Here is a 13480-nt window from a genome sequence, read left to right on the forward strand (position 1 = left end):
GCAAACTCTGTTCTGCACCAAGTTTGCGGCACTGCTCTCAAAACCAGTTTGATGGTTCAATCTTACCCAAAATGTTTCATGGCTATTAACCATGAAAACCATCATTGCTGGCTTCCCACTGCATCTGCTGTGCTGTACTGGTATGCCACTGAAACCAATGGGACACTAGGATGTACTGCATCTACTATATTTCGTGCATTAAGCAGGTGACTAATTGCTTAGGAATTTATTCATGGTTAACCACAGTATAAACACAATTAGTTATTTTGCCTTTATAAAGTGAATGTAACCAATACTTGAAAGCAATTTTGGGGGAAATTAAAAAGAAATAAACACCACCACAAAACTCTTCCTTGGAACACATACTTGAAAATGCAGGACTTGGAACATTTGGCAGAAGTCAAGTCATTAAAGTTGTGTTTTAAAGAGAGGTGGGGGGTTTCCAGTTATATGTTGCCTCTAGGAAAGAGTATTACTACATTCATAAGGCTCATCTGAAGTCTGGGAGCCATTTCCAGGCTATTTCCAAAAGAGATCAAGGCGTGTGGGAGGAAACATCAAAGTCAAGGAGAGAGGAACAAAGCTGGCAGGGGAAGGATGGTCCAGAAGTCAGGGAGCTTGCCTGAAACTCAGGAGCTACAGCCTCTGTGCTTCCCCTTAATCAGGCTTTGTGGCAACTACACAAGGCCTTAGCATTTTTGAGTGGGCCTATAAAACAATTTTTCCCCCTGTCCCCAAAAGGTAACTGACTTCAGTCCACTGTGATCACAACACTCAGCATAAGGGCACCTTGAAAATTTGAGGGATAAGCCCCTACGGCTTGTTAGACATTAGACAATTAGGTCGGTTTACCTACATCAGTCAGGGGTGAGCAGCATAGTTAAGCCAGCCTTTCAGGGACGTGTATTACCTACGCCAATGGGAGAATCCCTCCTATCGGCGTAGGTAGTGTCTACACTGTAGGTAGGGTCAGCATAGCTAGTGTCATCAATATACTTCAAAGCACTTTCCAAGATCAGCATCAATTTCCCCATTTTAGAGATGGGAAAGTGAGGCACGGGGAGGTGAAGTTACCCAAGGTAACTCTGTAACCCAATGGCAATGTTTAAAAAAATACATCCAAGCCTGTGGTGACAGAAGGCTGCCAGACACTGAAGGGTTGTGTGTTCATTCTAGTGTTGTTACTATTTCTTACATTTCTGGGGCCCACAGTGTGCTAAGCATTACTTTAACAAAGACAGGCACATCCCCTGCTCTAAAGAGCTTCTATCTAAATAAAAGACAAGACTAAACAAATGAGAGGAACAAACATTATGGGTTGCAGGGAAATAGAGGGGATGGAGCACAGAGGTTACAAATATAAGATTATGCAGATACTCAGCTGTAGCAAGCCAGAGCCTCAACTTATGTAAATTGTTGTTGCTCACTTGAAGGCCATGCAGCTATGGCAATTTACACAAGCTGAGGATTTAGCCACTCATATTTACATCTTAAAACAAATTAAGGAATTTAGTTTTCTTTGCAAAATGTATGTAGTATTTTTCAAACGCTAGTGAATTGATCATCACAAAACACCAGCAAGGTGGGCAAGTATTATTATCCCCATTTTACAGAAGGGGAAAAATAAGGCAGAAAGGTTTGGGGCCAAGTTCTCAAGAGTAGTCTTTACACTGAGATGCCCAACTTGAGATGCTTAAGTTGTGTCTAACTGGCAGTTTTGGGGAATCTTTCCCTTGCTGTCATGGATCTGTTTAGACCAACAATATCAAGTTATCAAACCATTCTCAGAGTCGTGCTAGATAATGCGGTGCTAAGAACGCCAGCAGCTGGTCGAGGGTAGCGCCCATACCATTGCTAGTACCAGTGGAGTTGCACCTGAGTTGTGCAATGGTGGGAGACATCCCAAAAAGTGTCAGTGCAGACAAGGCCCTAGGAATGAAGTCTGAGATGTTGAGTGTCCACACTTGTAGTGGAATTTATAAAAGCCGCAGGTACCTAGCACCTTTGAAGATTAGGCCATCTAATTAGGTCTCTAACTATGGAATTAGGGCCCACATTCAACAAAGCTCTTAAAACACACATGTATGTCACGTTGACTTCAGGACATGCTGAAGCAGAGCCTAGGTGACTCATTTTAAGCACCTATGTTTGAATAGCTTGGTCATTGCACATCATCTAGTAATTTATTTTAAAAAAACCCATCTTTGCAGCATAATACTGTAGCACCTGGAATTAGAATAATATGTTAAAATCAGATTAATACAGAAAGATGTCAGTTATCTTCTGGTAGTCCAATCAACTACTGTTCTTATCACTTTTTTCTTATATTTCAATATATATAGGGTACAAATTGAGACGGGTTACAAATTCTAGCATCAGATCTCTAGTGAAGTCATTTTTATTTGATGGCAGATTTTGGCCCTACTATGTTTTTTTTTTAAATGATAAATCATTTCCATATCCAATAACCTAGAGAAAAAACACAGTTGGACTCCCAAGACTGGCAATATTGCCCAGCCTCTCTGACTTGGGCATTCTCAGCCCTCAGCGTTTTTGCAGGCAGCTTCTTGAAAGTTCCATTAGGTTTAAATGGCCACTGTGCATTCTCTCTCTCTCTCTCTCTCTCTCTGCCAGGGTCGGGGAGATTTGTGTGCCTTTTGTTATGAACTTGCTCAAACACCGTGGGCTTGAACGTTCTACTTGAAATAGAACATTGGTGGGTTTGCGGTAGAAGGAACAGAGAAGTTAGGATGACAAGAGGAGCAGAGGGGACAGTTTAAAAGCAGGTACAGAGGGAATGGTGCCGGGGAGGAAGAGAGAAGGTGGAAAAGAGGACAATATGGCTGAAAAAGTAAATGTATCGTACAGGACACCTATGTACGCCCACCTCTTTTTAGGAGCAATGCCTTTTAAAAAATACACTGCAACACGTATATTTTAAAAACCCTACCAAAACAAGACACTCCACTGCATACACTTCTCCCCCGGGAAGAGGATGAGGGAACAAACAACACATGGCAGATGTTAGTCATGATGCATAAGGCACTGCTGGAAGGTGCTCAGATACCATGGTGATGAGCACAGTATCAGAACGTATATTAGAAGGATAGGGTGATGGAAGAGACTCTTAATGGATTCATAGATTTTAAGACCAGAAGGGTACATCAGTTCATCTAGTGTGACCTTCTGTATAACACAAAGCAGAGAATTTCATCCAGTTACTCCTGCATCAAACACTTGTCACAAGGGCACCCCTTTTAGATAGTAAAACAGTTCTTTACAAGTATTATTCCCACTTGGGAAGTGGAGGTGGGATGGAAAACGCATACAAGGGGGAAATTCATGGATTTGTACTAGTTTTGTGACCCCAATTTAGAGAGACCCACTCCCTCCCCTACACACACACTCCAGTCACCACCCCCAATTGCACAAGCCTTTGCCTATTTTGTACCACATTTTTCCTTGATTGCACATATTATTGTCTCATTAACTGCCAAGCTTTCCAGGGCACTGAAAAGGAGAGAGCATTAAAAATACACTGAAAAGTCCTAGAACTCAATTAACACACACCGGGGGAGATGGGGGAAAGGTTGGGTTTTCAGCTCCAATTATAATAGGCAAATCTCTCTCTCTCTCTCTATATCTATATCTATATATATATATATATATATACACACACACACACATCTCTCTATATATATACATATACACACACACTTTTTGTAATGTCAGCTAATTAGACTTTGACAACCAATTAGCGGATTCTTAGTGATGCTGAGAATCAAGTTAGCATTAAGAAAGCGGGAGGGAAGGGAAACCAGCAGGCAAAATGCTCCTTCTTCACATACAGGCTATGTTTAAAATTCATAGGGTCAGATCCTGCATGGGGTTTACCTCCCTTGTAGTTGACTGCCAAGGCGGGTGCATGAGGGTGTATACTTAGCACACAAGTTGCCCTGCTAACTTTACGTCACTGTAACTCATGCAGGCCAACTGCAGGATAGTACCCTCCATCCTACTTGCAAGGTTACATTTTAACTTTTAATAACCTTTTCTCTCTTTTTTTCCAGCATCCATGAAGTACCCAGATGATTATTTAGGATTAATGGATTATCAAAAGTGCCAGTTGGCACACGCCTAGTTTAAAAAAAAAAAGTGTAACAAATGCAGCTGTTTACTAATAAATAAAGCCTCAGCTGTAACAGAAATAAATTAGATGCATTTAATTGGTCGACTGCAAACCTCCTCTCTTTATTACAATGCTGCTTCTTGTTATTTCATGATGTCAGGGTACATGGCAGACTGACAGAGTGTTTATGAATCACAGTTTGCAGATGGCACTCCTGGTTTTTCGGCAGTTATGAGCACAAGTAGCATGAGGACTCAATAGAGGGTTTTTGCCAACAAGGACCCCCTGAGAATTAGCTGCCTCCATTTCTCTTGTGCCAATTTCTCTCTGACTGGAGCACTATTTCACAAAACCTACATTCAATAAATTACAGCCGCCTGGCAAGAATTTAGTAAAATTTAACACTCTGAGGACACTGGTGTCTCAATTTGATTTCTATTCATTTCTAAAGGACATGCGATAGTACTTGGAACAGACCTTGTGTGATTTTTTTTTCCACCCAGCTAGAAGAATAAGAGCCCAGGAATACCCCCACCCTGCCTACAAAGAGATTTTAGGTCTCCCGAGAACGGCTCACGGTCTTGTGCCCCGGACCTTGAGAGTTACCTTCACTAATGACAGTTTTATAATCCAATGGGGAAATAATCTCAGACCACTGCGCTTGGAGCTGGTGAGCTGTAAGACTTCTGGACTGAACTCCCTTCTCTTGGCCACTTCAATGAGTTATGAGTAAACGCATGAGGGATGTGGCCATAATTGTCAACAGATTTGTCAACTTGTGTCATTAGTTATGCGCATAATGGATTTTATTCTAATGAGTTTGTTCATCAGAATGCCGGGAGGAGCTGGCCTCTTCGGAGGAAATGAACTACAAACTTCGCCCATGCATTTTAAAATACATCAGTGCCACATAAAGGGAAAAGGAGCATTTCCTTTCTTTTTAACACGCTGCAGTTTTCACTTAGGTGAACTGGATATATTGGGCTAAACCTTCCCATGATTGCTGTAGGCTCATTTCCTACCTTTGCCCACATTTCTAATGGAGATGTAGAAGCTTTCCAGTGGGCAGCTGTTCTCCCCATCTGTCACATAAAACTGAAAACGATCATAACTCTTTAGACCCAGGATGTTAGTATGGAAATACCAGGAGGCGGCTCATGTCCACATCCTCTTGAATGAAATTCATTCCAGGATACAGAGTGGTCCAACATGACATGGCCTGAAAAACAGAATGAAATGGTTGGATCTGTACCCACAAATAAAAAAAGAAAAACCCACTGGGGCGCCTTTTCCACAGCTAACACATGGGCCAATCCACAAGACATGGTACATGCAATGGAGTAACGTACAATAAGCCTTTTGATGGAAGTATTATTAGGGGTACTAGCTTTATTCTCTAAAGAAATGAAACAACTACTAATGTTCACACCTAAGCTTGTTCTTCTGGAAACCTACCTCCTGCCTTTCTAAAATCAACCTAGAAATTTTTATTGAATGCATTAGCTGGGAGAAATCCAGACTGTCCCACCTAACCCTAGTTGGCACCCTTACCAAAACAATGTTTTCTGTCTGCCCAGTGGACGCTCACACCCCCCTCTGTCTGTCTCTGGTATCCTACTTCCCAGCCAGTCACATATAAAAATCCCCGGCATGTGCCAAATACTGCAGATGGGTCCATTGTAGCACACTGTAATGTTCATAGCTGACACTCAGGTGTTTCTGTTTGTACTTGCTAGCTGGCCAGAAGCAGGTGTTCTGCCAAAGGGGAGGCACTAAGCACTTAGATATCATGATGAGAAGATATTAGAAAAAGACAACTAAAGAAATAGAAGAGAGGAACCAGAAAAGGGTTGCCCAGAGCAAGAGATAGACTAGTCCACTATCAATAGCCTTTTCCCATCAGTGCTTCGGTGTCCCTTCCACTCCATCCCAAACTCTGTCTCGATACTGGATTATGTTTTCGAACTCTTTGCCAGAATAATTCTATCTAGAGTTAAACTAGTTCAGCTGGGACCTATCACCGACCGCAAAGTCTTGTTATCTCTAAAGCAACTAATTCAAAAGGCCCAGGTGGAGGCAGGATGGGCACGGAGTTGCTGAGGATGTTTAGTCTGTTTGGCCTTTTCAGACTGGCAGCCGCTGGTATGCATGCATTGCTTTTATAGGGCCTGGTAAAAAGTGCCATTATGGGTTCTTTGCAGCTCACTTTAAAACAAAAACAAAAAACAAACAGCAGCAAAATAGCCTTCTTCCAAACATCAGGATGACATGTGGGGGCTTTTGCTGTTCAGGGGGTGTACAGAGTTGTTAGGATGAGTACTATAGTTTCTTTTGTCTTTTTCATTCTCCCCACTCCCTCCCTCCAGGAGCCCGCTCTCCTTCCAGCCTAATTTCCTCCAGTTTAATTCAATTTCAGTAATCACAAGTCTAGACACCACAAACAGCAGCTTCACACCCTAGGGTACATTCATAATTGTCCTGGCTATCGCAAAGAGGCATTATGTACAACCCTGCACAAACCTGTAGCATCTACAACCATTTATGTCCACAGTACTAGAAATAGCTTTCACCTTTATGAACTGACTTCTGGAGTAAGAACATGATCAAAATTCACCCCAGACCCTTTTCCAAAGACAAATACTTTAAAAGATTCAGGTGAATGTTGCCCCTAACTGAGCACTCTATGTTTGTCAAGAGCTACAGAGTAGGACAAGGCTGTGGGGTGCTGGGAGTCTGCTGGGAGGAGAGTTACAGTAGGTCACTTACCTCTTGGAGGAACCTAGAGAAGAATATCTTCCAAGTGTCTGGAGTCTGCCAGGGAAAAGGGAGGGAGAGACTGGGGTAGCAAGAACTTGTCGGAATGTGAGGGTGTTGCTATGGTGATGAGGATGGGAGGGCAGAAGAGGGTTAGGAGTCCACCTAGGCCGGCAGCAATCACAGCAGGCACTTTGAACCCAACGGTATTCTTCTTCAAGTTCAATGTTGTCACCATACTTGTTAGTCTTTTGAAACGCAGAGGCACAAGTTAATTTTGGATGCATTTATTATTATCCTATTCTTTATGGCTAATAACTTACCCTACACAGTGACCATCACGCTATTCCCTCAGCATCATCCCACCCAGCAAGCTCCTGCACTGCATCTCACCTGCCCAAAGAAGACTTAGCACACATCAGAGGAGGTAGCAATGCTGAAAACACCCAAATATGTTGGGTTCCAAATCTGAATATTAGGACCTGTGAAGATCCTTAATTATATATCTATTACTTTCATTGAAGCCACAGCCCCGTTTACAGTCCTACAAAGTCACGCTTCCAAAACCCACAAAAATTGGGCAATTTGATTGTTTGTCATCTTTTAGAACTTCTAACTCTTTAGCTCTGAATCTGGTAAGAAATTAAGAATATTAATGAAGCTGTTGTTGGACCGAAAGGACCGTTCATTCATACACGTAATAATGAACAGTTGTGGCACCTGAAAAGAGTTTTGATTTGGTTAAACAGTCTCACTATTGAATATTTACTCTTGCTCCTATATAATGTCTAGCATGGATATTTAATGAATACGGTCTATCATACCCTTTCCTCCTCCAGTTTTGATCAGCTTGCTGTCATTATTGACCGGTATTATCAGACAGGACAAAAAGCTGAGCTTGTCATTTAAACCATCTCCCAGAGAACTTAGGCTTTTTATTTAGAAGGCTCAATCCCTACTCTACATTTTTATTAGCAAACATGTTTGCTTATGTCCATGAGACTGAACAGTGAAGAAGCAATGAACTTATTTCCCCAACTTCACAGATCATGTTTAACTTTGTCACAACTCAAGCATTCAGAACTGTAACATAAAACCTCATTCAGATGATCCCCTTATAAAATTAACGACTCAAAAGATTGGTCATATAATTATATATACATTTAATAAAAAAAAGCAAACTTTGAGCACTGAAATATAGCACCTTGTTTTTTTTTAAAATCTACAACATTTTTGCTTCATCGAGCAGGCATCAACAGATAGTTAAAGCGCTATACCATAGCCAAGAACTAATATAGCCATCCTAACTAGCACCATAACATTTTCCATTTTCTTACCATTTTGCTATTTTTACTGAAAAATTGTCAAGCATGACCACCTGACTCCTGAAACGATTTTTTGGGCATTCCCAGCAAGCAAAGCAAAACAAAAAATGCTGAAATACACTGTAATATATTTCTATGAGCTAGATTTCCTCATGCACACAAGATGACAAAAAGCTGGAATTCTACTTTTAAAATCACTCCCTCTCTCCCTCCACACATACGCATTTATATTAGTAAATTATGTGAGACTCATTACATTTTATAGCCCTGCATAAAAACCTTACAATTTCTTACTAATATTTTGCAATGACATAATGCCATTTGTAGAGGTGCCACATAAAGGTATTGACTTTTACTGGCTTCTGATGGCAAGACTATCCACTTTATATTCTGTTTTATATAAGCGTTCTCAAAATTTATTGACCCCAATGGATTTCTCAAGTTGCTTAATTATAAAAGGAAGAAGACAGCATAGTGGCTTAGTGAACCAATATAAAAGTCAGTTATAATGTTTCATTACAAGAGATGGTTCAAAGAGTCAGGGAGCAAAGTGTCAGTTTCTAGGACCCAGTATAGAGAGGTGACATTTTTCTGCGGACTTATCCTAATGTCAGATGCTAAAAAGACTCTGCACAGTGATGTAGGGTTATGTCTACTGGCTCATGTTGATGTCAGATCGGGTGGGTCCTATTAGCTTTAATTCAAAAAGGGTAGACCCTGAAATCCTTTTATTTCTGAGGCAAAGGAAATTTGGGGAAGAGAAAGAGAGGTACTACAGGGTGAACCCCTAGGACTAACCAAAATCAGGAGAATTTTGGCTGCGGTTTATGTTTTATTGTTACTATTTATGTTATCAATAAAGGCAAACCATGCAAGCGGTTAAGTGTGGACCACTTCAGGTGTGCACCACTTCAGGTGTGCGAATACTGTGTTCAGAATTAAGTGGGAACGCTGCATGCTTACAAGTTAAAAATAGATGGACACTGAAAGAGGTCAGCACCTTTAACTTTAGGTTCCCTAATTTTTGATGATGTAATGGAGTTTATCCCTGGGGGAATCTTTGTCTTCTGCTTCTAATGCTACACTGGAAATGACCTTATTCTCATCAACTTCCAAACCTGCAGGAAGACACGAAATGGGACACCAGGTGAGTAAACTAAAGGCACATCACTTCACAACTGGCATTGTACAACTATAATCTGTGAGCTGAAATTCCTGTTCCTCTTTGCACTTAGCCATGTCTCTATCTTGCACTTAGCCATGTCTCTATCTTGCACAGCGGCTACTAGTTCCAGAGGATGTATTTTACAGAACACTACACTCAGATCAGTGCAATGGAGGGTTGTTCTTTTCTGAGCTGGTCAGAAAAAAAAATAGAAATGTCAGGAAGCTGCTCCCCTATCCAGCCCTGGGAGGCCAGTGTGTGTCTCAGATCCAGTACCGTTATCCCACGCTACCTCCTTGGGTCCAGCCATGGCCATCTCCCAGGGGTGAGGCCAAAAACCTTTGGGAGGTAGAAAACTTTGTCAGGCTGCCACTAAAGCAGCAGCAGCACTAACAAGGGAGGGGAGGGAAACGAGGCATTGAAAAGAATATGAGTGAAGTGGCTTGATAGAAAGGTCAGTTAGTTCCTGGACAAATTAGTGATCAGTTGGGGTGTGAGCAAGGAGATGAGCCTATTTTTTTAATCTGGAAACTCTTGGGGATGGCACAGAATGTCTTTATATGTTTGTACAGCACCCACCACAAGACTGCTGCCAACAAGGCTTCCTGCCCATGCTTTATCCCTCCCTGACCCCATATCTCCCTTGAATTTTAAATGGAGGAAGTGGTGTGATGTTGCTCTGCTGCTCAGATTATCTAAAGATGGTACCTCAGGCTCCATTTTGGGGCTTGGTAAGCTAAACAGCTATGCAAAAAGGTGAACGTATCCAAATGGGGAATATTTGGCTGAAAAAAGTAAATAATATCTAGTAATTTCCCTAGAATGTTTTCACATTTCAGGAAAATTGTGTTGGAGAGAGAGCCATACCCAGGAAACGCTAATTTGTGTGACCATCACTTTACACAGCATGAGACCACAGGTCTCACTTCTCTTGGCAGCAGTACAGGGCTCATGTTTTCATACGGATGAAGTATTCTTGAGCAATTTCTCCAATTTATTAGGCATGAACAGGCTTGTCTTAGCATCAAGCACGTAGGGTTTTTTATCTTTACTTTAAACAAACATTTATTATGGTACTTGAATGAAAAGTCCTGCCTATGTCTACATATGAGTTATGTCCTTTTCCAGAATCACAGGCTACGGATGGTGCACAAGTAGCATTGTGCGGCTCTCCTTTGCTGGAAGAAGATCTCTCAAAACTCGGTAGTTATTTTTAATTTTTACACTGCTTTCCATTACCACCATAGGAGCCAATTAAGCCTTATAATTCCTAAGTTAACAGGCAAGAATGAACAGAAAATTTTCAATCCTATTATGAGTGCATAGGTGAATAATACAAAAAAAATTTGCAAGAAAATATTTTAAATTTGTTTAAAATGAATTTCCTTCAACTGCTGTCACCCTCTCTTTTTGTGTTTGCATTGCACAGACATTCAAGTGATCATGTTCTTCTGACTTATAGTTTGCAGAAAGGAAATGTCAAAATTGCATGCATAAGTACTTGTGTCGTAAATTTACAGGGCCCAGTTGTACAACCCTTACTCATGATGGTGAACACTTACTCTCTGGGTAATCCCATTGTCATCAATAGGATTAGTCATGTGAGTAAGTACCCACCAACAAGAGTAAAGGTTGCACAAACACTGGTACTCACTGTTGGTGTATGTGCTTCCATCTTTATCCAAAAAGGAAAAAGAAACAATACCATTTGCATCCTCTGGTTTATCATGACTAAGCGGCACAGCTCAAATTTTGACTAATATTGCTCAGTCCCCAGAGTGTAAAAAATTTAAAAAGTTATTTGTTCAATTAATTTGAACACCAAATAAATCTGATTAATCACAGCCAACTGTGATGAAGATTCCATGAGACAAAAGAGTGGTTAAATGCATCAAATAACTGAGAATCAGAAATGTAGGGCTGGAAGTGGCCTCAATAGGTCAAGTGGTGTAGCCTGTCCCTTGCTTCCTGATGGCAGCCTTCTGTACTCTGGGAAGCTCCAAACTCTGGCTCCTCCAGAGAGCAGTTTGACCAAAGGCCAGCCCTGCATATTATTAAGTACAGTCGAGTACCGTCAAACTTCTGATGTTACATTGTGACATTTGGGGGGAGGGGTTGTCATAAATCTCCATTGCCCCAGGGCTCCATAACTTGAAAGTTAGGGATGAAAGGTTAGCGATGTTTCCCTCATAGAGAAGAAAGTTTTGCACACTCTGAACAGGTCAGCCCCAGAGGAAATCCAGGCAGAAAGCAGGGACTCTGCCATTTTGTAACCGTTCAATGTTTACAGCATCTATAAACATTTTAAAAATACACACATGATGCTCTGGGAACGTACCCAAGGCCATTTCAAATATGTGGAGTATCACACAACTGAGCACTCCTCAGTCTGCTGCTTCACTATGGAGAAGGACAAGATGAAGTGAATTGCTAAACTCTTTCTCTGACAAGGATGCCAGAAAGGGTCCCAAATATCCAGGGATCTTTTAAGGAAGAAAAATCAGAATAACATTTTGTTTTATACATTCATCAAGCTTATTAATCTATGCTTTGAAATACAGGCATGATATTTATCCTCATAACTACAGGTGGTCAGGAATTTGTTTAAATTGAAACTGTTCATGGGAAATAATTGATTTCAAAGAATTTCCCATTTTGAAAAAAAAGTTTGGGGATTTTCAAAATGTCTCATATCAAAATTTTCTAAAGCAAAAAATGTTCCATTTATCAAGACGAAATGACTTTTTGTTTCAAAATTTAAGCTAAAATAAAATTTATAACATTTTAAAAGATTAAAGCAAAAATGAAACATTTTGAAATTATTGAAACAAAACTTTTCAATTGGCCCATTCCAATTTGGGGAGGGGGGGGAGGGAAGGTTTTCAGTTTGTGAAAAATTTTGAGTGTTCATCTTTTTGCCCCAATTCAGAACAGGAAAAGTTTTTGAAATCTCAAAAATTCTCGCAGGATTGGTATACCATTTCACACCCAGCTCTACTCAACACACCTGTGAAATAAGGAAGTACCATTACGCCCATTTTACAGATGCGAACTGACACAAAATGACTTGCCCCAGATCACATAGGAAATCTATGGTAGAACAAGGAATCAAACCAAGATCTCTCATATCCCAGGTTAATGTCCTTACCCCTGGACTCTCTTCCTATATATGCGAGGCCAATAAAAGAAATACTTTGTGCTCATCCTATCAAATTTATTTTTCACGATTATATGTCTGGCAACTTTTGAAACCCTCTTATGAAACATACTGAACCACTACCAGGCCTCTCCTTCATTTGATGGAAACTCTTCAATAAACTAAGAGTCCGTAACACCACTGGAAAGAGCCAGACTTCTCCACACAGTCCTTTTAGGGCTTGATATAAAGTCCAATTACTTCAATAGGCTTTGAATAGACCCTTGAACAGAGACTATTAATTGTACCAGACTGTATGATGGCTTGCCTTCATGGACGTCACCAAATTGCTTTTCTCTCTCAGAGCCAAGACAGGTTTTGAAGCCTGATCTCTAAGGGGTGAAATCCCAGCCCCATTGAAGTCAACAGGAGTTTTGCCATTGACTTCAGAGGGTTCAAAATTTCACTCCAGACATGGAAGTCATTCCCCTTTGGAACATACCACAGTGTCACTCCCCACTCCCTACCCCAGAGTGAGAGCAACAGCCACCTCTGCACTGCACCTTAGATTATGGGCCAAATTTTCAAATTAAAATCAGCACATAGATATCTAAACAAGTCTTTGGGGCTCAGTTTTCAAAGCTCGGTACCTAAAGTTGGGCATCTATATCTGCAACTAGTAGAACTGGTCCGCAAATGTATAATTTTTTCCCCATGAAAAAAATTAATTGAAATTTTTCCTACATTATTTTCAACTTTCAACAACAACAACAAAATCAGTTAATGAAAAACAAAACATTTTCAGATTCCGATAACTAAACTTTTGTTGTTTTATTTTGTTTCGAGGTTTGTGGTTTTACAAACCCTTAATCAAAAAATTATTTTTTCGGGAAAAATATTTCCACTAGCTGTAGTAATTAGGCATCTGAACAAACTGATTTACAGAGGGCTGAGAATTGAAGTTAATTTTG

General features: G+C 40.6%; 1 pseudogene; it reads right to left on the bottom strand.

Moving 5' to 3' along the window:
- The window catches only part of LOC135882398 (FRAS1-related extracellular matrix protein 1-like), an 86254-nt pseudogene that overhangs the window by 30793 nt on the left and 41981 nt on the right, over positions 1-13480 (bottom strand).

Source organism: Emys orbicularis, chromosome 8, assembly GCF_028017835.1.
Source record: "Emys orbicularis isolate rEmyOrb1 chromosome 8, rEmyOrb1.hap1, whole genome shotgun sequence".
Classification (NCBI taxonomy): domain Eukaryota; kingdom Metazoa; phylum Chordata; order Testudines; family Emydidae; genus Emys; species Emys orbicularis.